Below are 25041 nucleotides of genomic sequence, written 5' to 3' on the forward strand. Positions count from 1 at the left end.
GTAAATACCTCAGCCTGGGGTAATTGTATTTTCCACATGTGGTAAACACCTCACCCATTTCCACCTGATTTGTAAAGGGGTGTAACCATGGTGGAGACAGATTTGTTACCCTTGTGGTTACACTATTACTCAATACGCATTTAAATCGCTCAGGCGGAGCATTATGTTGGCAGTTGCAACAGAGTAGCCTTAATACCAATATATAAATCAGGCACTACGTCACTTGTCAAGAATTTGTTCGGGAGCACAGGAGGCAGAGATCTCTATAGGGCATCTTGGCTAGCCCCTGGTTGTCATCTCACTTTCGGCTTCTTAGCTTACTGCTTGGACATCCCAAGGACATTCACATGGGAAGAGTTGGCATGTGAGTGTCAGGGACCTGGACTTTTTTAGGAGTGGAAATCAATGATCAGGCTAATACCGAAAGCACAATCGAGCTGGCAATTGGATATTGAACAACCAAAGGCAAAATATGGCATACAATCACATAAATATACAGCACTTTTTACACTTTCATTTTCCCTCCAGAGAAATCTTACACTTTCTCATTTCATTTTGTTATTTTTTATTTCTTTATTAAGTTTTGAACACAGTGTACAGAACTTGAAAGACAAGCATTGCCACTCAACAAACCCGACAGGGCGTGTAAGCCTATCGTTTGATAAAAGAGAAAAAATTGCATTAGCACTATACATTGACTGACAACGTTCTTATTTATACATAGAGCGTGAAATTTACGGTCCAGACATACAAAGGTATGATGGAAGTCCGGCTACAACTCTCTTGTGAGACCTATCAGCTGTCAGGTTGTGCGCCCGCATCACCCTCGTTAGTGGCAGCCTGCCGCAGAAGGTACGTCTGAAAGGTGTACAATATGTTGCGTGGGCAGGACGAGGGCGGTAGGAGCTCGGCATAGGTGTATAATTGATCCTGCCAGAATATGAGGTAATTCAGCGGGTCTTTAAATTTAGGTGCCCTTCCTCGGCCCCATCTACAGGCAATTCGTCGTTTAGCTATCAAGAGTGCCAAGGAGACTTATCTCCGCATTGGTGCAGCCAAGGCCCCGGTATAACCAAGGAGTGCGACTAGGGGATCATCAGGAACATGCAGCCCGGTCATCTGGTCCAGTTCAGCAAGCACCTCCAGCCAGTAGAGTCTGATTGGGGGACAGTCCTAAGCCAGATGACGGAAGTCCACCCCCTACCTCCCGCAGCGGTCACAGCAGTCAATGTCTCGCAGGTGAAGGCGCATCAGTCGTGCGGGTGTATAATAGAGGGGATGTAAGTAATTTTAGTGGATGATGCACAGCCTACTGCTAGCGGAAATGTTACCAGTCTGTTGACAGCAAACGGACCACAGGTCGTCCGAGAGGGGGGAGCTAAGCTCCTCCTCCCAGCGAACCCTGGTCAAGGGGGGTTAATATATGCAGTCTGCTTGGGTGGTGCGTTACAGCATCGATACAACATGTGAAGGGGTGGCTTGCTGAAGGAGAGCGTGTAGAGGGACCATAGTGGAGGGTTCCTGCGGCAAACATCGGGTTAAAGCCCTGTCTTGTCGTAGGGGGATGTAGAAAAAGCCTTTCAAGGGGGTAGGTGGGGTGTCACCAAAGAACTCCTCACTGGTGCAAAATTTACTGTTAACATATAGCTCCCACAAAGTCCGAATAGGAAGTTCCTGGAGGAGTTGGTGGCAGCCTCCCTCCTGCGTGACCGGGATGTCAAGTCTGCCATGGAGGGACAGCAGGGGGGAGTATAGTGTAGGCAGGTGGAGGCGCTGGGCTAGGTCTCGCCAGGCACTGGTGTTGCAGTCTACTGTGGTAGAGACTAGGTGTCTCGGAATGGCAGGCGTGCTTAGATAGGCGGAGAATGGGGTCGGGGTCATGTACCCGTCCTCAACTGCAAGTATAATTCTAAGTCTGGGATTTCGAACCCTCCAGTACTGAAAGTTTGAGTGAGGATATTCCAATGCATTCTAGGTTGCTTCCCACCCCAGGTGAGCCGGATGAGTTTAGTTTTTAGGGCTTTGAAAAAATGTCTACTGGGGACGTATGGGATATTAGTAGATAAATAAAGCAATTTAGACAGGATTATCATCTTTATGAGCGAGGTTCTCCCAGCGAGCGAGATCGGCACAGCGATCCACCTGGTGATTTTATCAGTAAGAAGATTTAGTGCACACCCATAGTTAGCTGCCATCAAATCGTTCCGGTTGCGAGTTATTACTATTCCTAGATAGGTAACTGTGTCGTCGCACCATGCAAGGGGGTAGTCAGGCGTGAATTGTGTGGTGGCGTCTGTGAGGGGAAAAATCTGGGATTTCCCCAGTGTTTTTCAACCCAAGAGAGGTGTCCGAAGAGGATAAGGAGCTGTTCAGACTGTCATGTGGGTTGCGGAGGTATAAAGTAATGTTGTCGACATATAGAGAAATTGTTCGTTTGGACAAATAAGAGGGGGGACAAGGGGCACCCCTGCCTAGTGCCTCTGGCTATCGAGAAGGAGGAGGATCTGATGCAGTTAGCCATGAAGCTGGCCCGTGGGCCTGTATAGAGGAGGTGGAGCCATGCCAGAAATGGAGCAGGAAAACCCATGTGGTTGAGCACGAAGGTCAAATAGTCCCATTCCTGGGTGTCAAATGCCTTGGTGACGTCAAGAAAGACAGCCACCGCATTTGTGTCAGCGTCAATGTTGTGTATGACAGCGAACAGGGTGCGAAGGTTGTGAGAGGATCCTCTAGTGGGAACAAACGCAGACTATTCAGGGAGGGCGAGGGCAGTTACGAGAGGACTAATACGGTTTGCTATCAGTTTTGCTAAAATGTTTGCATTGACATTAATGAGGGAAAGGGGCCTATATGACTCCCATTGCGACGCCGGCTTCCCGGGTTTCAGGAGGGAAATTATGAGCTTCTCTCTCATGGTATGGGGGAGGATGCCCGTCACATGGGCCTCTTCATATAACTGTCGCAAAGCAGGGACGAGTATGGTGTGGAATGTGTTATAAAATTCGGCCGTGAGGTAATCGGGGCCTAGGTCCCGCCCAGACTGCAACTGCATGATATCAGCAAAAATCTCTTCATCTTCATGATGAGCGAGAAGAAACTCTCGTTGAGTGTCCCCAAGCCATCCAATCACAGTGTCTTGAAAGAATGGGGTGAAGTCAACGGTATACAACGTTTACAACGCAATTTTTACAACGCACTACCATTACAACGAAACCTTTACAACGCTAAATCTATTACAACGCATACATTTAAAACGCAGTCATTACAACGCATGACACTACAACGCACACCACTACAACGCATACCATTACAACGCAGTCATTACAACGCATACCATTACAACGCAAAACTTACCATCCAATACTTACCCTACTGTTGCACCCCCTAGAGTTAGAATAGTAATTTTAACCCCCACACTATCCAAAACTTTCCCTACTGTTGCACCCCCTGGAGTTAGAATAGTAATTTTAACCCCTACACTATCCAACACTTACCTTATATGCAATGTAATGTAATGCGTTGTAATGGTATGTGTTGTAAATGTAGTATGCGTTGTAGTGGAATGCGTTGTAAAGGTAGTTTCTAAGAATTCGTTGTAATGATATGTGTTGTATTGGTGTGCGTTGTAATGGATGTTGCGGTGTAAAAAATGCGTTGTAAAGGTATGCGTTGTAAAAGTGTGCGTTGTATCGTCATACATCCGAAGTCAACAGGTTGTGTCCTGTGCGAGGTGTACAGGGTGCTGTAAAAGTGTTAAAAAGTGGCAGCTATTTCGGAAGTGTTCCTGTGTAAATGACCGTCTTCATTAGTGATTTCGAGGATGGTGTTGGAGAGTCTGTGCTGGCAGACAACGGATGCGAGCGCTTTGCCTGGTCTCTCTCCCTTCCCATAACGGCGAGCTCTAAACTTGCATTCTCTATCGGCTGTCTCCTGATATTCCATGAGTAAGTCTCTCAGACGTGATTGCAACTCAGGAGTGGGGGAGGTTTGCATTTGTGTTTTGACATGTTTAAGGTTTGTTTCCAGCTTGCAGAGTGTGGTATGAAGGTCTCTCAGGATGCCCCCACTTTTGGCAATGCAAATTCCACGCACGGTAACTTTAAAAGCCTCCCATATTGTGGAAAATTGTGTGACTGAGTGGCGGGGGAAGAAATCTTCAATTTCTTGCACAAGTTCAGACTTGAACGCAGGGTCCAACAGTGCATGTGAATGGAACCGCCAGCACAAGTATGGTGAGTCTGCATGGGGGGTAAGCGTGAGGAGCACTGGTGAGTGGTCGGAATAGGTGAGTGGGAGGTGAAGGGCCTGGGACAGCCACAGGGTCAACCCATTAGAAATAAGCCAACTATCAATCCGTAACCAAGAGGAATGGGCGAAGGAATAGCAGGAGTCTTCCCTTTCATGCGGGTGAAGATTCCGCCAGGCGTCGACGAGATCATGGTCTGAGTTGATGTGAGTGAGGGCCTGGTGTGCATTAGAATAGTGATGAGGTTGCGGGTGTGAGCGATCCCCTGCCGGGTCCAGGGTATCATTAAAATCTCCACCCCACACTAAGTGCATCAAGCCTGCTTCCAGGATCTTGCCCCATAGAACACGGAAGAACTCAGAGTCGTCAGTGTTGGGGCCATAGCAGGAGACGAATGTTATGGATTGAGCAGCCAATCTGTCCAATGATATGCTGTAACAGCCTTGTGGGTCATTGTAAGACCCCATGGGGGTGTAGAGAAGTGTGCGTTTAATGAGGATGGCAGTTCTGCGTACGTAGGTGGAGTATGAGGAAAAGCAATGATTTGTGACCCATTGGGATGCAAAGGAGGTAGGTGCAGAGGGACCGAGATGTGTCTCCTGGAGCACAGCGCAGTGTATGTTATGTCGGTCGATGTAAGCAAGGATGTGTCAGCGCATGCGTGGGTCATCCAGGCCTATCACGTTTCATGTCAGGAGATTATACCTAGGGGGGCCAGGACGGTTCTTCATGGAAACCTGTCGGAGATATTGTGGAGAGCATTGCAGTCTTGTCAGGTGGATCTACTGTGCGTGCAACATCGTTATTTGTTGGGTCAGCTGTAAGTGGCAATGAACATAGCACCCCACAACCCACATCAGCAGCCCAAACCTGCAGTGGCGTATTCTCCTCCCCCCTTCCCCAAAAACCCATGTGTCAACCTCTCTACAGGGGAGGGTGAACAAATAGCAGTGAGAATACTAAGTTGAAACAGTGTAGGGGTTCCAGCTAAAGGGTGGACCAGGGACTCCTCGCAACAGCGAGGGTACCCAGGGGTTAGGGGAGAGTCTCATCATGCCAGTTGGTCCGTGGTGGTAGGTAAAGTTTGAAGGCCGCTGTAGCAGCAGCCCCGGAGGACCATCATAGTTTATGGAACAGTTTGTAGTGACAGGCGCTACATTTCCGACAATGGGTTGATGGGGCCTGCGGCAGTTATGGTTTCCAAAAAGAGGCAATGCAGAGAAAAGACAAGGGTAAGGAAGGGCTCAAAGAGTGACGTGGCCTACATTCTACATTTGAGGCGCCACCAGCATCCTCAGGATGGGAGGAAGGAGCTGCTTGGTCTGTGGGACTCTTAAGCAGGAATTTTAGAAAATCAGAGACATGTTGGGGATTCGTGAAGAAGTAGAGCTTTCCCTGGTGCATTACCTTTAAGCGTGCAGGATAGAGCACAGTGTAGGAAAAGCCCACTTGTTGAAGCTTTTTCTTCACTGGGAGGAATTCTTTGCGCGCCTCCTGGACAGCCATTGTGAAATCATGGTAAAGTGATACTTCTATTCCATCAAAAAGCAGCCGTCCCTGCTCTCGGGCAAGTCGCAAGGCAATATCACGGTCTCTATATTTGAGTACTCTCGTAATGATGGGACGAGGAAGGGTGCGGGGTATGGGGCGGGAGGCCAGAGATTGGTGTGCTGTCTTGATGATAAGGACCGCCGAGAAGGCCTGCCTGCCAAAAAGCGTGGTAAGTATGCGCTCTGCGTAGTCCTCCACTTTGCCCATGGCTGTCGATTCCAGCACACCTAGGACCCGCAGGTTGTTGCGCCTCAAGCGAGATTCTAGGTCCTCATTCTTTGCCGCTATTACCTGCAGAATTTTTTCCACGTCGAGGGCTTTGTCCGTGGTCTTGGTGGAGGTGTCCTCTAGATCAGAGATCCTGCGTTCCGCTTCCTTGATGCATTCCTCGTGACGTTCGGCTTTGTGCGTGAGGTTGTCCAAGCGGGCATACATGGTGTCCATTTTTGTCTCTATAGAGGTCAGGCTGGATTGGATCACAAGGAGGAGTTCCTTCAAATCCTCAGTGGAAGTAGGGGGGTCAGGAGCAGGGGCCACAGCCTGCTTGCCCTCCGCATCGGCCTGCATTCTGGTGGATTTTACAGGCCTCAAAAGTGAGTTTTGTTTGCTTGCCGTCAGCCTTTCCCATGATGCCAGCTGCAAGTCAAGGGGAGGCAAGCAGTGGACATCCCCGCAGTGGGCTCCGAGTGTCGGGAGAGGCAACTGTTTCGAAGGATGATGTGGCAGGCCCGCGAGTGGTGGCGGGCCGGTGAGCGACTTATTGGCTGGGCTCTGCTTACGCTCCGCAGTGGCAGTGACCCCAAGTGGGAGATGATGCAGTCCAAGATCCCAAGGGAGGACTGGGGTCAGCAGCGGCCGGCTAGTGCAGAATGCCTGTTGGTGAAGCAGGAGTGTGCAGGTCAAAGGCCGACTCAGTGGGGAAGTGGCCCCAGGCAGCTCCGACTGAGAGGGCCTCTTGGGCGGCAGAGTGTGACAGTGAAGGTGGGCAGCGAGCAGGCCACCCCGGCAGGCCAAGCAGGTAAGGAGGTAGCGTAGAGGTGGTGCATGCAACTGATTATAGTAGCCTCAGTGGCCGAGATGTCAAGCCCTGCAGGGAGGCCCACAAGCCGCCTTGTGGGCAGAGGTCATAGAGTCACACTACATGCAGGGCTCGTGTAGTTGCAAGAGTGGCAGGGAGACTTGACGGACCACCACCACAAGAGAGGCGCAGGCGGGCCAGTCACCCGGGTGCTGGAGCCCAGCTGGTCGGGCAGGCGCACGGTGTGACGTTGCAAGGGCAGCTGGCAAGTTGAGGAGCGGTGGAGTGGCCTCAGGTGGTAGACGTGAGTGAAGGCACAGTCTCAGAGGAGGCCAATGGGTGCCACCGTGGGGGTCTGCAATGGCTGGCCGGAAGGCAGGGCGAGTGGCAAGGTGCGCAGGAGGCTGGCACTAGGTGCAGCAGAGCAAGGTCATCGCAACTGGTGCACTCACCAGGCCGTCCGCTTCCGTGGTCTTTAATCGTGGGACCAGGCGCGTCCGCCAGCAAGGGCTCACTCCTGGAGAGAGATTAAGGCTTGCCGGGGTACAGCAAGTTAGAGTATGCCTCCTCGGTCCGGGGCCGCCGCATCCGCCCCCACAGCCCAGGTGGCTCGTAGGGATGTATGACATTACAACGCATGCTTTTACATCGCATCCTTTTACAACGCGGTTTTTACAACGCATACCATTACAACGCATAGTGCTTTTAGGCGCTGGATAGTGAATTGTTTAATTTACTATTCCAACTCCAGTCCCCGTGGATAGTAGGGAAGGTGTTGGATAGTACATTAAACCTATTCCCTATCCTAGAGCGCCCCCCAGTGCAATGCGTTGTAATAGTTTGCATTGTAAAAGTTGCGTTGTAAAGGCACTGCGTGGTAAAAGTTGCGTTGTAAAGGTTTTTTACCGGCTCGTAGCAGCGCAAGAAAGGATGGATGGTCGCTCTGGGGCAGTTGCGGCACAATAGGGTCGCCGGCCCCACAGCAGCGTCAGCAGGATCAGGCATCTTATGCAGCACTGGCCAGTGGCTGTAAAAGCGCAGTATGGGGTCTGACGTCTTCCTACGGCAGCTTGGTGAGTGGCGGATGGGCTCCGTTTTCAGAGCGGCAGCGTTGCAGGTGATGTGGGGCAGTTGATGAGAACAAAGAATGCTCAAGGATTATGCCCCGGCGGCAAGAGTCCGGGGCCATCTTGCTTGGCGCCCTCTAGCGCCCCCCTTCTCATCGCATTTTTATGTACAAAAATATCTTATTGCATGGCCAGTAAATCTCTATCACTAATCAAGCATTGGTACGATATCAAACATGAGGGCAGCTTTAAATGTCTGTATGAAAGTTATGACACATTATATTCCTATTTACTTGTGAAATGGGCTAGTTAGTAGGTTACTCTGGAGATACTCTCTATATGTAATTTAATGTTAAATACATGCAGACGCATTTCTAGAAATTAAATTTGGTGGATGGGAGGACACATGGGGCCACAGTTAAAATTGGTGGGGTCAGCAGCTTACTTTCTATGTGTGTACATATCTAGTTAGATGAATACGTAGCTATATAAACCCATACACAGAGGTAAGATTTAAACATGTTAAGTAAACAGAGTGCTTTGAAATAAATGGAGGGTAGGTGGACAAATCAACGTGTGTGACAAGGTGCTGTGTCTGTGTTTTTTCTGTGTTTCCTCCTGGCACTTTCAGCAGCTTTGTTGTGGGTAGGGGAGGCAGATCAAAAGGAACTGGAGCATGGGCCCCATCCACCCTCTCCCAGAGTCACCAGTGAATACATATATGTATCTGATGCAAATAATAAAGCTCAAAGGGCCTGATGTATGAAGCATTTTACCAGTTGCAAACATCCCCAGTAAAATGCATTTTGCCATATAAAAAAAGCAAAATGCGACTCGATAATATGTTACCGAATGGCATTTTGCTTTTGCAATTCGGTATTAGGAAGGGAAGTGTTTAGGGCGTTCTTTGCTAATAACGAATAGGACTGATATGTGTGAATGTTTTGCAGCCAGAATTAAAACATTCATAATTTACAGACTCCATAGTGGAGGTGGTAACCCATTCGCAAACTGAGAGAGGTCCCCAAAGGACCCATTCCCCTTTGTGAATGTGGGTGAAAAAAAATTTAAGAGCAGGCATTTCAATTTTATTTTTGTAATGCAGCCCTTTTTTCTTTAAGGGAGACGGGCTGCAATACAAAATAAAATGCTTTACTTAAAATGCAATCACAGACATGGTGATCTGCTGACCCCAGCAGGCCACCATCCCTTGATTGTAGTCATTCCCAATGGGTCACAAATTGTAAGCTGTCTGATAAATATTGATGAGGCAGGTAACTATTTGCGACCCATTTGGGAATCGCTAAATGTGGCACAGAAACATTAGTACGTTATCAGCCTGATTCATCAAGCCTAATTGCGCTCTCAAAGGGCCAGATTCTCAGAATCTGGCCCTTTGCGAGTGTAATATTTGCATTTGGGATTCATCATCCCAAATGCAAAATTCGCTAATAAAGAATTCGCATATTTGCGAGGAATTTAATTTAAGGAATCTCTATTTGAGATTCCTTAAATGCAATTCATGAACCATTTTAAAATTGCGAAATTGTAATTTTGGGCTGCTATTTACCGCGAGGTCAAACCTCGTGGTAAATAGCGAAACCTTAGAAAAATGCATTTACATGCATTTTTCTAAGTTGCATGTTACACACACACATGTCCTTTGGACATGTGTGTGCGCAACACCAATGTAGATTACATTTCAGGGGTGCTACAGGGTGTCCTTTGGACACCCCTGGCACCCTTGAAATCGCTATCTTATTTGCGATTAGCAAATTGCTAATCGCAAATAAGGAATAACTCCCCATTCATTCCTATGAGCCTTTAGGCCCATAGGAATGAATGGGGAATTATTCCTTATTTGCAATTAGCAATTTGCTAATCGCAAATAAGTAATGTGTAGGAATCGCAATTTATTTAGCGATTCCTACATGAATCCCGTTTTGCAAGTCCTTAATAGCGATTCCTTAATAATCGCTATTAAGGACTCGCAAAACGGACCAATGATGAATCAGGCTGTTAATTTTGCAATTCTCTAATTTGTGAGTTGCAAAAAATCGCAATCAGAGACTTGCAAAACCAAATGGTCGTACATCTGGCCCAAGGTGTCTACAGCAGTGTTCTCCTCACCAGTTGCACCCCTGCCCCTGCTGCTATTTTGATTCACAACTCTTTGTTAAAAAAATATGGAATCAATGAAAATGTACACATTGATGTTGTAATCTGAATAATCACAAATTCTGTTATTTTGAAAGGGCTGTTTAGGAGAAATCAGCCTGGTTTCTTCAGCACGCTAGACGTTGATAAAACCTACTAGCTCTCAGAAGGACCTCGAACAATCTGACGTGATGCCATCCACCATCCCATGCTTAATTATGCTGCTTCCTCTCGGAACCAGAACGCAGTAAATTTAGCTTGTAATTGCACCATCTGTTCCACTTTGCAGCCATGGGGAGTGGGCGTGCTACGCTCTGCTCTCGTCCCTTCGGATCAGTCTCTGGCTGGGTGTTTGTTGGATGGATTATATCCCCTGCATAAAAAAAGAGTGATCAATTGTAACGAGGCTCCGCTTTAATAATACACCTACTTACCTACTACCGCCGCAAAACAAGTGAGTCACAGGCTCGCGGAGCACCTGTTTTGATTGCGCCGATGTGAACATTCTCAGGGCGCATTAGGGATTGTGAGGAAATGTAAAGCAAAGATTGAAGCATCTTCTGAAACCCCTGACGGAGAGGAAAGGTGATTTAAAACGTATTGATAGATCAAAGTGGAGCGATAACGGGCAAAATAATGTCACTACTTACTCTTAGTTAAGGTGTTTATTTAACTGTTCTCCATAGTTGATTTCAAGACGTAGCAGGCATCAGAGGGGATCATTGTACTGGCGTCACCAGAATATCACTTTTTTCAACGTTCCGGTGGCCCAATGCCCTGCTTCATGTTTACAAGGTGGCGGGAAACCTACTTTTTGTAGCTTAACGCCGCTTTGTAAATATGTTACCCTTTAACGTAGTTATTTGCATGCAAGGGGCGTGCAATAGGTGTTGCTGTGGACGTTCCACTGCAATATCCACTGCTTTTTTACGCTGCCGCAGCTTTATAAGGAGGTGTAAATCTGAGGCAGCGCCGAAAACTAAGCAGCATGCAAAAGCAGGCGAAAGATTGGCGCAACTAGGAGAAATACTTCCATCTCTCTTTGCTTTTTCTATGTGTGCTGCAGCACACATAGAAGTAGCAAATCACCATTATTGATTGCTTATGTGCAGGAAGGTGTCCCTTCATCCCTGCAACTCAAGCACCCTTGCACTATGGGACAAGGGTGTCTGTCGGTGGTAGGCAGCTATTTTTAGCTCCAGCGCAAGGGAAACACAGGAGTGTGCCGTAGTCTTGTAAATACAGCGCATCCCTGGGTTTTAGAAATGACGTAGTGCATTGCGGCAAAACTTACTGCAGCACCGCACTGCGCCATTTCTTTGTGCATATGCACAAGAGTGGTTAGAATGGTGATGAGCAGAAGGATAATGTGGTAGGAGAGAAATAATTACATGCTGTTATGACACTTTCTTTCAGCTATATCCATAGACAAGTGTCTAGAATCCCTTTGCTATTAAACAGATCCCGCAGGAAGAGTAAACAGATACTCCAGGCCACGGTGAAAGGTATGTTGCTAGATGACAAGGTGTGCCTTGGAGAAGTTGACCTTGTGTTTTCACCTGGAAGGAACACTAGGTAGTTTGGCTTGGTTCAAAGACCCACTACGAGAGGTTTATATAGATGTGTAGCATGACAAAGAGAGGACTGGCCAACAATCTTGTTTCTCTTGAATGTGGATATAACGATTTGGAGGAATATAATCTCTACTGATGTACCGTCAACCTTCAGGGAAATTCAATAGCTTTCTAGCTTTCCGGCTAGACCTATAACTTTCTGAATGTGAATTGTTTTACTGTGAATGTGTTCCATTTGGTAAACAAATCTGCAGTTGTTTAATTTGAGACATGCCTCACACCCCCACTCCATAGGTAGTTTAGCATTATGGATGCTCTTTATGACTTTTATAGGTTTGGTTCCCAGTTTCTTGGCAAGTTTAATAACAGCTGCCATGCTACACACCATCGATAACACCCTATGTTTTTTGTTGGGGTTGGTGAGGGTGGTGGTGGTGGTTTTGAAACAACTGAGGTCTTATTATGGAAGGTGCAGTGTGTGCACTGACATTTTGCTCACGCTGTACACTTTGGTGTTATAGAAGGATATTGGGATGCTTGAACTGCTCCTCCTGCAACACAGATTGATCTTGCACAAAAATTATAGTGACATAATTTCATAGGGCTGTTCTTTCATTTGCATGGGGCACAGCCCATCCAAATGAGGGAAACCATGTGAGTTATACAATGTTGGCGTAGAGGTAAAGACACTGCCAGGAGCACCGTGGAGTAAAATTAGTGTACCGCAAGAGGGCATGCTTTGTAAGGGGTAAAAGATGGTCCAGGGATTCCCAGACATCCCACTGCAAGAGGGTGCAGTCACTCACTGTACCTGCATGCTCCCGTTGAAATGCTGGTCAGTTGCCACCTACTCTTGGATATTGTGTCACTTTAATGGTACGACATGTTGCTTTCAGAAATTACAGTATTAAGTCTTTTTGAGTGTGTAGTTTGACCAGCAAGTGGGTTTGAATAATGCTTGAGTGATCTAGGGATGTGTTGTTTCATTTTGTGTTACTAGAAGGCTCGGGGGGGACAGGACTGGTTATTGATAATTTTTTTATAATAACACCTTTCGACTAATATGCATTTGGTGGTAAACCTTCCACTGACCCTGTTTGTGGTATTGTGGATATGGATGGGGCCGCGGCAATCCATTTCACTCACCATGAATACGGTCAGAGCCTGAAAAGAATACCCTCCTTTAGAAACCTGGAGATAAGGTATAGTCAGACTAAGTCTTTTGGGGAGTTCGTAATCCCTTGCATGCGTAGGACGGCCCCGGCCATCCGACGTCACAGTGGGCGTGTGCGGAGGACACCCGGGGACCGTCCAATCCCTGCCCACTCATTAATACCCCAGCACCGCAGCAGGATTTGCGCTGCGGTCAAGGGGTTAAAGACCTTTATATGCAAAGGCTACAAGTCAACTATTGACTTCGTACTGTCCTCCAAAACCCCTGGTGGGAAATTGACACAAATGGAGTCAATATTCACCACTTTTAGCGATCAAGCCATCCTCTCCCTCTCTATAGCATTAGGCCTCCTGTGTGAGCGGCAAATCAAAATCATAGAGACACGGGTTCTAGGAAGAAAGAATGGTTATCAACTAAAATGGGCTAGCGTAGAAAAGGTAAATATAATTAATGAAATGGTAACAAAAAATACGCACTGTATACAAAACTGTTTGGATAAAAATCTTTCTGAAGATCTCCTCATTTGTGGTTTTACGAAACTACTAGAGGCAGTAAAAAAGGGCCTTTTCCATCATAAAAACTCAAACAAGGCTCCGGCTGGGCGCTGGCGTGATCGTTCCTATTCTCAGTGATAAAAGCTCTCCATGAAGCCCTGAAAGAAGCCCCCCGAGTCCAAGGGAGGATAAAACTACTCCGTAAGGTATATAAAGAATCCAGCAGCAGAGAGAAAAAGCCCTGAAAGAAGAGACCTGGGAACAATTAGAAAGAGCAGCTTTATCCAATAATAGCAGGGATTTCTGGATGGTGGTAAACAGGCCCTATTTTAAGGACACCAGAGATCCAACTCTGGAATCCCATTTGGGAGAGGATGCCTGGGTGGCTCACTTCGTGACAAGTTTTGGGTGAGGGAAAACTCGGATGACTGAGCAGTCTTCAGCCCTTCCGGTCCATTTAGAGCCCCTCTTGTTTACTGTTGAGGAAATAATAAAGGGACTGGAAAGATGCAGCAGGGCGAAAGCCCCAGGCCCAGTCGGGGTCCCAATAGACCTTTTTCTCGAAGAATGTGTTTTATGGGCCCCTTTATTACAAAGCATTTTTAGTGCTATAGTCAAGGCTGCCCTCTGACATCGTGGAGCACAAGAGTCAATGTCCCGATCTTTAAGAAGGGAGCCAGAGGTGACCCAGGCAATTATAGGTCCATATCTTTTCTAGATAGCACCTCAAAATGAATGAGACGGCTACTATTACATCAGCTGGATGAATGGGCCTGTGATAAAAATATATTGATTCCGGCCCAATATGGTTTCCAGCGGGGAAGGGGACCGATCGATCAGTGCTTGTACCTGAGCCTTGTTATTGATAAGTACACCGGGGATAAAGGGGAAATAATCTACATGGCCTTCATGGATCTGTCAGCCGCATTTGATTGCGTAAACCACAGTAAGCTATGGGAGATTATAGAGGCCATGAGTGTGGACCCCCCAATTCTTACATTTATCAGGCAGCTCTATTCCAAGACCACTGCTTCAGTGCGGTATGGTAAGGATGGGGTCTTTTACCCGCTCATTCGGGATTTTACGGTAGGTTAGGCAAGGATGCATCCTCGCACCCTTCCTCTTTTTATTATACAAGAATGGGGTTGAGGTAGCATTGGCGGGTATGACTCCAGATATCACGAAATGTGGGTCTTTAACTATGCCACTACTAGCATACGCAGACGACTCTGTCCTAGTGCCTAGAACAGGTAGGGCCTTGCAACACATGATAACTGCTTATGCCTCCTTTATGACTTCCCTTGATTTAAAGGTTAAAGAATCAAACCCGTTTATTTTAATAGCAAACCCCACAGGGCATTGGAAAGCACCATTTTTCACTTAGGGACTCGCAAATTAGAGGGAGTAGATTCTTTCCGTTACCTGGGACTCATATTTGATAAAGGTCACACCTGGGCCCATATGGTCAAACATAGGGTGTTATCGATGGTGTGTAGCATGGCAGCTGTTATTAAACTTGCCAAGAAACTGGGAACCAAACCTATAAAAGTCATAAAGAGCATCTATAATGCTAAAGCAGTTTCAGCAACTACCTATGGAGTGGGGGTGTGAAGCATGTCTCAAATTAAACAACTGCAGATTACAGAGAATACATTTCTGAAGCTGCTGATTCCCCTCCCAGCATCATGCTCCAATTTCAATTGCCATGTGGAATTGTATGTCCCTTATATTAGTGACTTGGAAAGGATAGCCCATTTAGTTCTATGGCATTCAACTTGGAGGAAGAACACACTATTCTTAACATAACATATTATAAAGGATTGCCTTAAGCTAGACAATGTGCATAAAATAGGATGGCTGCATTATGTAAGGTCGACCCTGAGCATTTTGGGTCTGGAGGATTTGCACAGAAACCCTAGTGAATGCCTCCAAATAGCTAAGAAGCTTCGAAAAGAATTTTGTTTGGCTAAATTGTTTCACGAACATACTGAGATAAACAAAGTCAAACCAACAGTGGGGCTATATCGAAACCTCCTGACTCTAGCAGAGGGCGACTGCCGCCATCTAGAGGAAATTCAGAATCTACAGTACAGATCCATCCTAGTAAGATTTCGTATGAATCTATTTCCCCTGATGGTGGATTATCCGGCGGGAAAACATAAGCTTTGTGACCTGAACATTTGCCCATGCAATGGAGTCTTGGAACAATCAGAACTCCTGTTGGAAAACGAGGCAGTATCTGTGAGGCCTGCACAAATAACATGACTACATGTGTCCTTCACTGGGAACCAAACACCCAATTGTAGCGTCTGACTCTCAGAGTGCAGCGTTGCAGAGCAGTCTGAGGCTTACTCATGGGAGGTGGTGTGGGCTTGTAATCGCCATTACAGATGCGCAGCAATAACACTCATTAATTGATTGTCCAGTCTTTACTTTGCTTTAAATAAGTAAGAGTACATTTATTAACCCTAGACATCTAGACATCTAGAGATGGGGAGGCACTGCCCGGGAGGTCGTGACGTTAATACTGGTTAAGAACATCGGCGTCTGGCGGACTGCATTCAAATGACAGACGCAAATGCAATTGCACGCACCACAACCTGATATTAATACTGTTTTAAACATCAAAGCGAGGCGGACTGTATTTAATTGGCAGACGGGGATGCAACTGTGAGCACCACGTTTTACGCCCCGAGATTGCACTCAATAAATGTTTGTAAGACTGAGCAGGTAACTTGTCGGCCTCAGCTCGCTGAGTGCACACAACAAAGCGCCCTCAACTAACATTGGATGCAAGATAAACAACACACTTCATAGCACAGGGGACAAGTTTAACTGAGCACCCCAAGCGCAGACAGTCTCTTCAGCCCTGCTGATCACACTGTATTATGCTTCTATATATTGATGACCACTCCCGGGTCACGAATACTAATTAAAGCATGAAATGTGCGCCCTGACAAAGGAATTTTTGTAATAATTTTTGGCACTTTCCAAAACGCGCGACGGTGCTTTTCCTTATGTGTGTTTTGTATGGTATTTTGTGAACTGTAGATTTTGTTTTTTGTAATGTCTGATGTTCCCCATTTTTTTTATATTTGTATGTGATTTATATTCATCGTATCTTGGTTGCTGGACATATAGGGGTCCATTATGATATTGGGCGGATTGCCTCCGCCAGGCTGGTGGAGGCAATCCGCCCGATATCATAACCAGATTTCTCCCCCGCCATATTAGGATGGCGGGGGGGACCACGGCGGACGGGCCGCTTTTCCGCCCCGGTCGCCTTGCGGCCGGGGGTGGAAAAGGAATAATATGGTGGCGGTTTCTAAAAGACACCGCCAGCCATATTATGATGTCTGGTTTACAGTGCCTTTCCGCGGCGGCGATGCCGCCACGGAAAGGCATGCGGTCTTCACTCTGGGGGCCCCCTGTGGGCCCCCAGAGTGAAGTACAAGTGGGGGGGTGCACATTTATTGTCATTTACAAAGCGGCAGGCACCGCGCAGTGCCTGCCGCTTTGTAAATGACAATGTGAAAATGCATTTTCAGCATTGTGGCGGGCGGTGCAGAGAGCACCGCCCGTCACAATGCTGAAAATACAGGATGTGCCCGCCACTGTGGCGGGCACATCCTATTAGCACCCCCGGGACACCCGCCCTTATGGCAGGCGGTCCCGATTTACGATGGGATGACGGGCAGGCAAAGTCCGCCCGTCATCCTAATGAGGCCCTTAGTGTGTACCTTCAATTTTGTACATTGTTAATTGTGGGCTGTATTTGTGTTTTATGAATATTTGTGTACAGTATATATGAATATGTTTTTATGTGAGTTTTTGTACCGACATGGATGAATTTTTCTACTTTTTCTGTCTGACTCCTTTTTTAAAGAAAAAGATAAAATATTTAATGATGATAAATAAATTAAAAGCATTTGAGCTGATCTGTGAGTGAATTATCAATATTTTGGAGCTACTGCCCCTATTCTCGTTTACCGTTGGGGACATCCCTGCCTTGATGTTCTTTAGTCAGAATCCTGGGACAGTCAGGGTGTTCCTCCTTCCACCTGCGCAATGCGCCAGGCTCCAGCACCCTCTGCCTCAGCAGACCAGCAGACCACACCCCAGAGAGAGCTTATCTTGCTGTGCAAAAACATTTTAAAGTTTGGAGAGGGGGCTAGCAGGAAGTCTCTGTTTGTCCTATCAAACAGCAACACATCACTTCACTGCCCTGGCTCCCTCTACCTGCCCAGGCCTCTGGGTTGGTTCAAGATGGCATCGTCCAGGGGTCTCCTGCCACATGGTCTCTGAAAGCCCCTTCCCCCGCGCTGCCTTCTCCCTTGTGCAGCCTGGTGTCTGGCACCTGGTGACAGCTGCTGATAGATGAGCCTGTAGCTCCACCTATGTTCTCTTCTTTGGAGAGGAGGCCTTCGCTCTTGGAAGAAAGGTCATTAATCCAGCCTGCCAGGATAATCCCTAGTCAAGCCCTGGTTATGAGCTGAGTCACAGCAATATGACAGTTCTGGATGGTCCAAAAAGCAGTACAGATATGACTTTGGACTCTGCAAAATACCTCTTCTCACACAAGTTACAGTGGACTTTAGTATGTGTCTGGAATTTGTAGGTCTTAGGAAAGTGAAACTAGCACATGGGGCTCCACATCCCCATAGGAGAATAATAAAGTGAAAACAGTAAAACACACTGACTTTTGTTGGCATGTTTCTTCCCACTGTATAAAGCCTATTCCATGTCTCCACCCAATTCTGCATAAGTCCTGCCACACTATTCACTTTATAGCTGCTCCTGGGCTGCGCACACTAGGAATCTCCCCTGCGCAACCCTTACACGTGTGCACACCATGTACACATATGTCTGCATGTAACCAGCCCAGTGCCCCTTACTCCAGCTGCAGCGCAGCGGCCTAGTCAAGCTAGGGGGACACCAGTAAAGTCCACATGCAGTCCCTCTCATGATGAGTTCACTGTGGGTGAGTCCCAACTTATGAGGCTCTCCCACAGTAAAAGCTCAACAAATAGGTATTCATAAAACGAAAAATCCGGGCCACCCAGAGTGTCAGAATCACCTTCTAACACCACCATATTATCCTTTTCTGTGAATTATATAAAAATGGAAATAGCTAGATACATATTACCAGCCCTGAGACAATACAACTTCATACAATGTAGAGTACCCCTCAGATTTCTTAAAATACTCATTAACCCCTTCATTTGCTTTGTAGTAGCCAACTTCCTTTGGGCATCTATAAAGAAAAGGAAAATGCTTAGCCATGTATAATAATATTGAGATGCATTTGGAATTTTATGTTTTTTAAACTGTACTATTTGATGACTTTTATGTTTTATCACATATGTATTGTGCTTTTAATATCTTTGTTTTGCTTAAGATTGAATAAAGCTTTATGATGATGATGATGGTGACAGCCACATTACAGCAAGTGTAATGTGTAAGACAAAATTAAATATAAAAAAAATGAAAAAAATTGTCCCATAAGGTTTTTAATGCAGGACATCTTTTTGTGATTAGAGACCCAGATGTAATAAATAATTATGGAAACACTGGTAATTAGGGAACATTTCCCATAGCATGCTGCCTTTCACAGAAATTAATTATTGTTAGAAAATCTAAATCTTTGTTATTTCAAGAAAATAAACTTTTCTATTTTTCCCTGTACTTTATCATATTGTGATCTACACCCTGACTGCAGAGTCTCCCTGGGGTAAAATATAGGGAAAATCAAAACATTTATTTAACTTGAAAACAACTATTAAAATATTTTTATGTTCAGTTTTAATGTAAGATGTATTACATGTATTAACTTTAAAATGTAGAACAAAATAAAAAACAAACATGACTATTCAATTGATTTTGAAGTTATACTTTATTTAATAGAAATATATTTAATTAAAACCAAATTCTTTTTCTGAAGTTCAATAAAAATTAAATACCAACCTTATAAAAACAATATTGAACATTAATACCTATGAAAAGGAAAGTATAGAATAAATTAAGATGAATTTAATTCATTTTTAATAAAAATTATTGTTACAATGCTTTCTAATTAATAATACGTTACTGAAATAATTCATAACTGAAAATAAATGTTTACTATTTACCAGCTCCCCCTCGCTGTTTTCTGTAAATTCTGACTTTTCTGTAAATTGTGACTTTCTTTTGTCCTTGTTATTCTATAAATTGTGCCTTCTTTTTTCCTGTCCGCTTGTGCCACCCGCTACTCCCAACCTGCTTCCTGCTGCCTGCTGCCTGGTTCCCGCCTCCCAGCACCCCGCCCAAGACCTACTTGATTGAGGTCGTAGCTCTACCTCATTGAGCAGGTCTGTGTACCAGCTGCCCCTCTCTGCTCGCCATTCTGAAAATTGTGCCTTTCTCTGTAAACTGTACCTCTTTTTGTTCACAGAAGTCTGCAATTTGTGCCTTTCTTTTAGTCCTCGCCATTTTGTAAATTGTGTCTTTCTTTTTTCTTCATAGTTCTGTAAATTGTGCTTTTCTTTTTGTTCTCATCAATCTGCAAATTGTGTCTTTCTTTTGTCCTCATTATTCTGTAAATTTTGCCTTTCTAGTTCTCACCCGCTTGTGCTGCCTGCTTCCTACCACCTGATTCCTGCTGCCCCCTTACTACCTTCCAGCACCCCTCCCCCTTTTCAGAACCTACTTAACAGGGGCTGCAGTGCAACCCCATTGAGCAAGTCCATGTACCAGCTCCCCCTTGCTGCTTGCCATTCTGTAAATTATCCCTTTCTATGTAAATTGTCCCTTGTTTTTGTACAGGTAAGTCTGCAATTTTTGCCTTTCTTTTAGTCCTTGTCATTTTCTAAATTGTGCCTTTCTTTTGTCCGCATTGTTCTGTAATTGTGCCTTTCATTTGTCCTCTTTGTTCTATAAATTGAGCCTTTCTTTTTCCTGCCCGCTTGTGCTGCCCGATTCCCACTTCCCGGCACCCCTCCCAGCACCTACTTAATGAAGGTTGCAGGGCAACCCAATTGAACATGTCCATGTAACAGCTCCCCATCGCTACTCGCCATTCTATAAATTGTGCCTTTCTCTGTAATTTTTGCCTTCTTTTAGTCCACGTAAGTCTGCAATTTGTGCCCTTCTTTTTGTCCTCAGCATTCTGTAAGTTGTGCCTTTCTTTCATTTAAAAAAAAACAAACATATTTTATTGTCTTTTGTGTGTAACAATGTTCACAAAAATCCAGCATTACATCCATATATTCATTTACATGTATTACTGCCCTATATTACATAGGTTTGATCTGTACATCATTTCCATTCAATCGGCATCTCATGTAGTTTACTTCTAGGAACAAATCCTGTCATACATTTGCTCAAGAAACTCCCTCCCTCCCCAACTTTCCCCAACTCCCACCTGCACTGCTATCGCCTAGAATATTGCGCTACTTCCTTCTGAGTTCCACCATTAACATGTAGCTTGTATATTAATAGTGTTTGGGTACTCCCTGTCAGTCCTGTTTTTTTCTATTTATTTAATTATTATTTTTTGTTTGTATTTTTATTCATTGGGTATTTTAACCATTATGAGCTGCCCTCCCCTGGTGCTTGTTCCATTTCCCCTCCAGTTCCTGCCTCCTGGGGCTCCCTTGCCTGGATGACCCCATGGGAGTGGTGGATTCAGATCTTTGGTCAGTATTTTTTATTTCTTTCACTAACACCTCCCAAGCTGGTGCTTTCTCAACCCTACCTATACCCCTTCTCGCGTTTCTGAGCAGCATTCTGCCCTCGCAGCTTGCCCATTTCTCCAGCTCTCGCTTCCATCTGTGAATGCTGGGGCCTTTTGGTGCTTTCCATTTACTGATTATTTCTCGCTTCGCCAGTATAAAGGCAAGGCCTTGAAATTTATCGGTAGCTTTAGTCTTAGCTGTGTGGGGGAACATGTTAAGTAAGACTTGCTCTGGCGTGCATGGTACTACCCGCTCTGTTATTCACACAGTTTGCATTGTCACTTCTTGCCAGTAATTCGCTAGAGATGGGCAACTCCACATCATGTGCATAAAATGTGTCCCCCTTACTCTGCTTCGCGGTTGTGGAAGAACTGTTTGATTCTGTCCGGGGTGATGTAAGTCCAACGTAGCATCTAGAAACTAATCAGGCTGAATACCTAGATGGGTGATGGAGTTCAGATTCATCACTCCCCTACCCCTTATATTAGCAGGCGTGTTGCAAAAAATGGGGAACAAACACAAAAACTAGGAAAATGTAAAATAGCTTATTTTTCCCGCTTGTTAATTTATGTACTTAATGTTTTCAATGGATTATGTTGCAGTCCCTGTGAGCAGCCATATGTGGCGTTTGACTTACAAGGCTTGGACGGAGTGCATTTGAGCATGTCTAGTCACCATTCTCTATGTAGTTAATTTGAAAGTGTAGTTTGTGAATAACAATGACAATACCCTTTTGTGAGTGTGCATTTCCATTTGAATGTCCTTCTCTAAAATCCTCCTAAAATTTCCCTAACCCCTTCCCATTTTATAGTAAGTATTCCCCTTTATCCAGCTACTCCCCCTTGTCCCTCCAACATTTACTTCCAAACTTATACTTATGTGTTTAGAGATCTCTGCCCACGTGGTAGAGTCTTCCGGACAGAAAAGTTGGGAAAGGTAGAGGTTTCAGGCCATAGGTTTATGAACTGCATTTTGCAGCACATGAGTAGTACTACATATTGCAGCTTGTTTGTCTTGATGTGCATTATGTTTTATATTGTTTGCAATTTCTAAGAAAAACAAGGGGAAACACATGATGGGCCTGATTCATAAAGGTACATTTGTGTGTGCAGATTTAATTACTGACATGTAATCTACTACTGCACCAAGATACACTTTTTACTATTCGCCATTTCCAACTCCTGGTGTGGCAGTTGCCTGGCTCCTTTGTTTTTAAGTTTCAGCCCATTTCTTTTTCTTGTAGCACTCGTAGTGCTGGGAGGTGCCAGGCTCCCCTCCTTTTAACTGTTAATTGTGTGACCCCTCTTTCTCTGAGCTCCCATCTCCTGGGGACTAGCTCTCCTGACGTGTGCGGGGCTGGGAGGGGCCTGTCCTCTGTGGTTGGCCCGCCCCTTTCCTCCTGATTGGTGGGGGACTCTCACACCTCTTCTGATGAGGCCTATTTTAATATGGCAGACATGCGGACGTGCTGCTGCCGCACCGAAAGCAGCAAAAGCAAACCCATCAGCACCCATCCGCATCCAGCCAGAGCAGGGAGACATCCTTTATATTGCATGCGATACATCGCATGCCATTACAATGCGGTTGTTGTTACATCACATACCTTTACAATGCAAGTCGTTACAACAACTTGCTGTAGGGGGCAAAAGGTGTTGGATTTAAAATCCAACACCTTCCCTACTGTTGCACAGACTGGAGTTGGAATAGTAAATTATACAATTCCAACATCCAGCCCCCCCTACAGCAAGTCTGACATGCATTGTAAAGGTATGCGATGTAACAACGCAATCGTTGTAACAACCGGGTTGTAATGGCATGTGGAGTAGTGTGGCTCACTGGTTAGAGGCGGCAGACCCGAGAGCAGAAGTTGGCCCAGGACCAGGGTTCAATTCCCGACGCGGCAGGGTCGTGGACCTTGGTCAGCAGACTCGATAATTCTCGCTTTGGTGCTTACTCTAATCAGGGGTTCCACTCGGCAACTCTGGGCATTAGCTTGCCTAATCTCCACAACGGCCCCATCAATTCTGGGGATGCCTGGCTCCACCTTGGGGACTCCCAGCAGGGACCATCCCACAGGGAAAGCCAGGACGGGTTCCCCAGAGTTATACAGCGCCAGGAGACCTATGGACGGGTAGCAGTGCGCTTTACAAGCTCAAATACATTTACATTTACAATGGCATGCGATGCATCGCATGCAATGTAACATTGTATATTCGCCGGAGCCATGGGCCAGTTCCCCTGCTCGTTTTAACCTCCCTTTTAGGCAGTACTCCTCCAGCAGTTTCAAGGACCTTGCTCCCAATACATAAGGAATGTAGCAGCACCATATGGGTAGGGAAGGAAAATGTGCAATGTAATCACTGCAACTTTTCTATTGTGCATAGTGATGTAAATGTAATGGAGCGTCCTAACACTATTGATAAAGATTACTTCAAAGACTTATCCCTCAACTGTTGGTCTCTGCCCAAACACAAACAGTATATTTTCAACATGCTGAGTGAACTGGCCCCAGATGCACTCTTCTAAAGGAAACCTGGCTCTCAGAGAATTCAATGCCAGATATTCTCGACACCCTACTCCCCGGTTATGGGATAGCGAGATGTGACCGACCCTATCAACAAGGGGGATGCATTGCAGTGATCTCTAAACTTTCATGGAACTGCACTCTTAAAGGGGTTGATCTCCCGATTGCCAGGCAGCACAATTCTCCATAAAACTTTAAAGTAAGACCTACTTAGCGGGACTCCTCATTATCTGGCCCTTTAGACCGGCCACCAACTTTATATTAAATTTAGCTAAGTTTATCTCACAACTAGCACTGCAGCATAACAAACTGATAATCATTGGAGACCTTAATCTGCACTTAGGGCCCGATTCACAGAATCAACTTAAGACAAAATCCTAAACTTACTACTATTGGTATTCGCAGATGGGCAGAAAGCTCCGCCTCTGGGCAGGAATCTCCAGCCCGAGTGCGGACGTAAAGTTAGTAGTCGTAAATCCATTCTGTCAATACAAAAAGTAGTATGTGAATTCTGTGAATACCAAAAGTAGTAAGTGCATTCTGTGAATACCAAAAGTAGTAAGTTTAGGATTTTGTCTTAAGTTAGTTCTGTGTATCGGGCCCAACGAGTCGGCAGACTGACAGCCAGCCTCTTCTCTAATTAGAGACCTTGGAACTCTGCAGCCATCCCACTCATGAAAAAGGTCATACGCTTGATCCCATTTTTTTTAACAACCCTGCTATTCATACAACAGCTCCTGTTAGATTAGCTTCGACTGACCATTTTTTGGTCCCTATTCTTTTCCCTCTAACTCTCTCCCCATCGATTCATGCCGCTCCTCCGACATTACTAAGAAAATGGGCCAAGGTCACTACAGACAACTTCACTGCTGCCTTGTCAACCATGGACCCTGACATAGGGAGAGAAAATGATCTGAACCTTGCTACTTGCAACTTTGATTCACTGCTAACTAGGGCTATTGATAACATTGCGCCCTAATCTTCTAGACGCAACCTTAGATCCTCTCCATCCGCCCCCTGGTACAATAAACAGCTAGCATCTACGAAAAATCTCTGTAAACGCCCAAACGTAAATGATAGAAATAGTATAATACTACCTGTCACGTTTGCCTTAAGGGAGCCATGAAACAATATCACAAGCTTATTAGAGTGACACGTAAAGAATATGACACTCAGAAAATTGATTCAGCCAGCAATCCCGCTAAGAATTATTTTCTTAAGTGAAAATGCTCACTTCTCCAGAACGTGTCTCTACCGCTGTTACGCCTTCCCCTGAATACTGTAATAATATAGCTCCCTATTTCTGTGCCAAAATCACTAAAATCTATGAGGACTTTCCGGAGACAATAGAGAAGGAAAATCTCCCAGTGAACAGCTTGGTGATTTGATCAATTTTGATGTCCCCTCCATAGAAGAACAGAATATCATTTTCCTGACCATCGAGTCAGGCTCACCTCTTGACCTGGCCCCACCTAAAATCTTGCATTTGGGGATTACCACCATTCTCCTCCACTACATGAACTA

The sequence above is a fragment of the Lissotriton helveticus genome, chromosome 2_1, assembly GCF_964261635.1.
Source record: "Lissotriton helveticus chromosome 2_1, aLisHel1.1, whole genome shotgun sequence".
In the NCBI taxonomy this organism is placed as follows: Eukaryota; Metazoa; Chordata; class Amphibia; order Caudata; family Salamandridae; genus Lissotriton; species Lissotriton helveticus.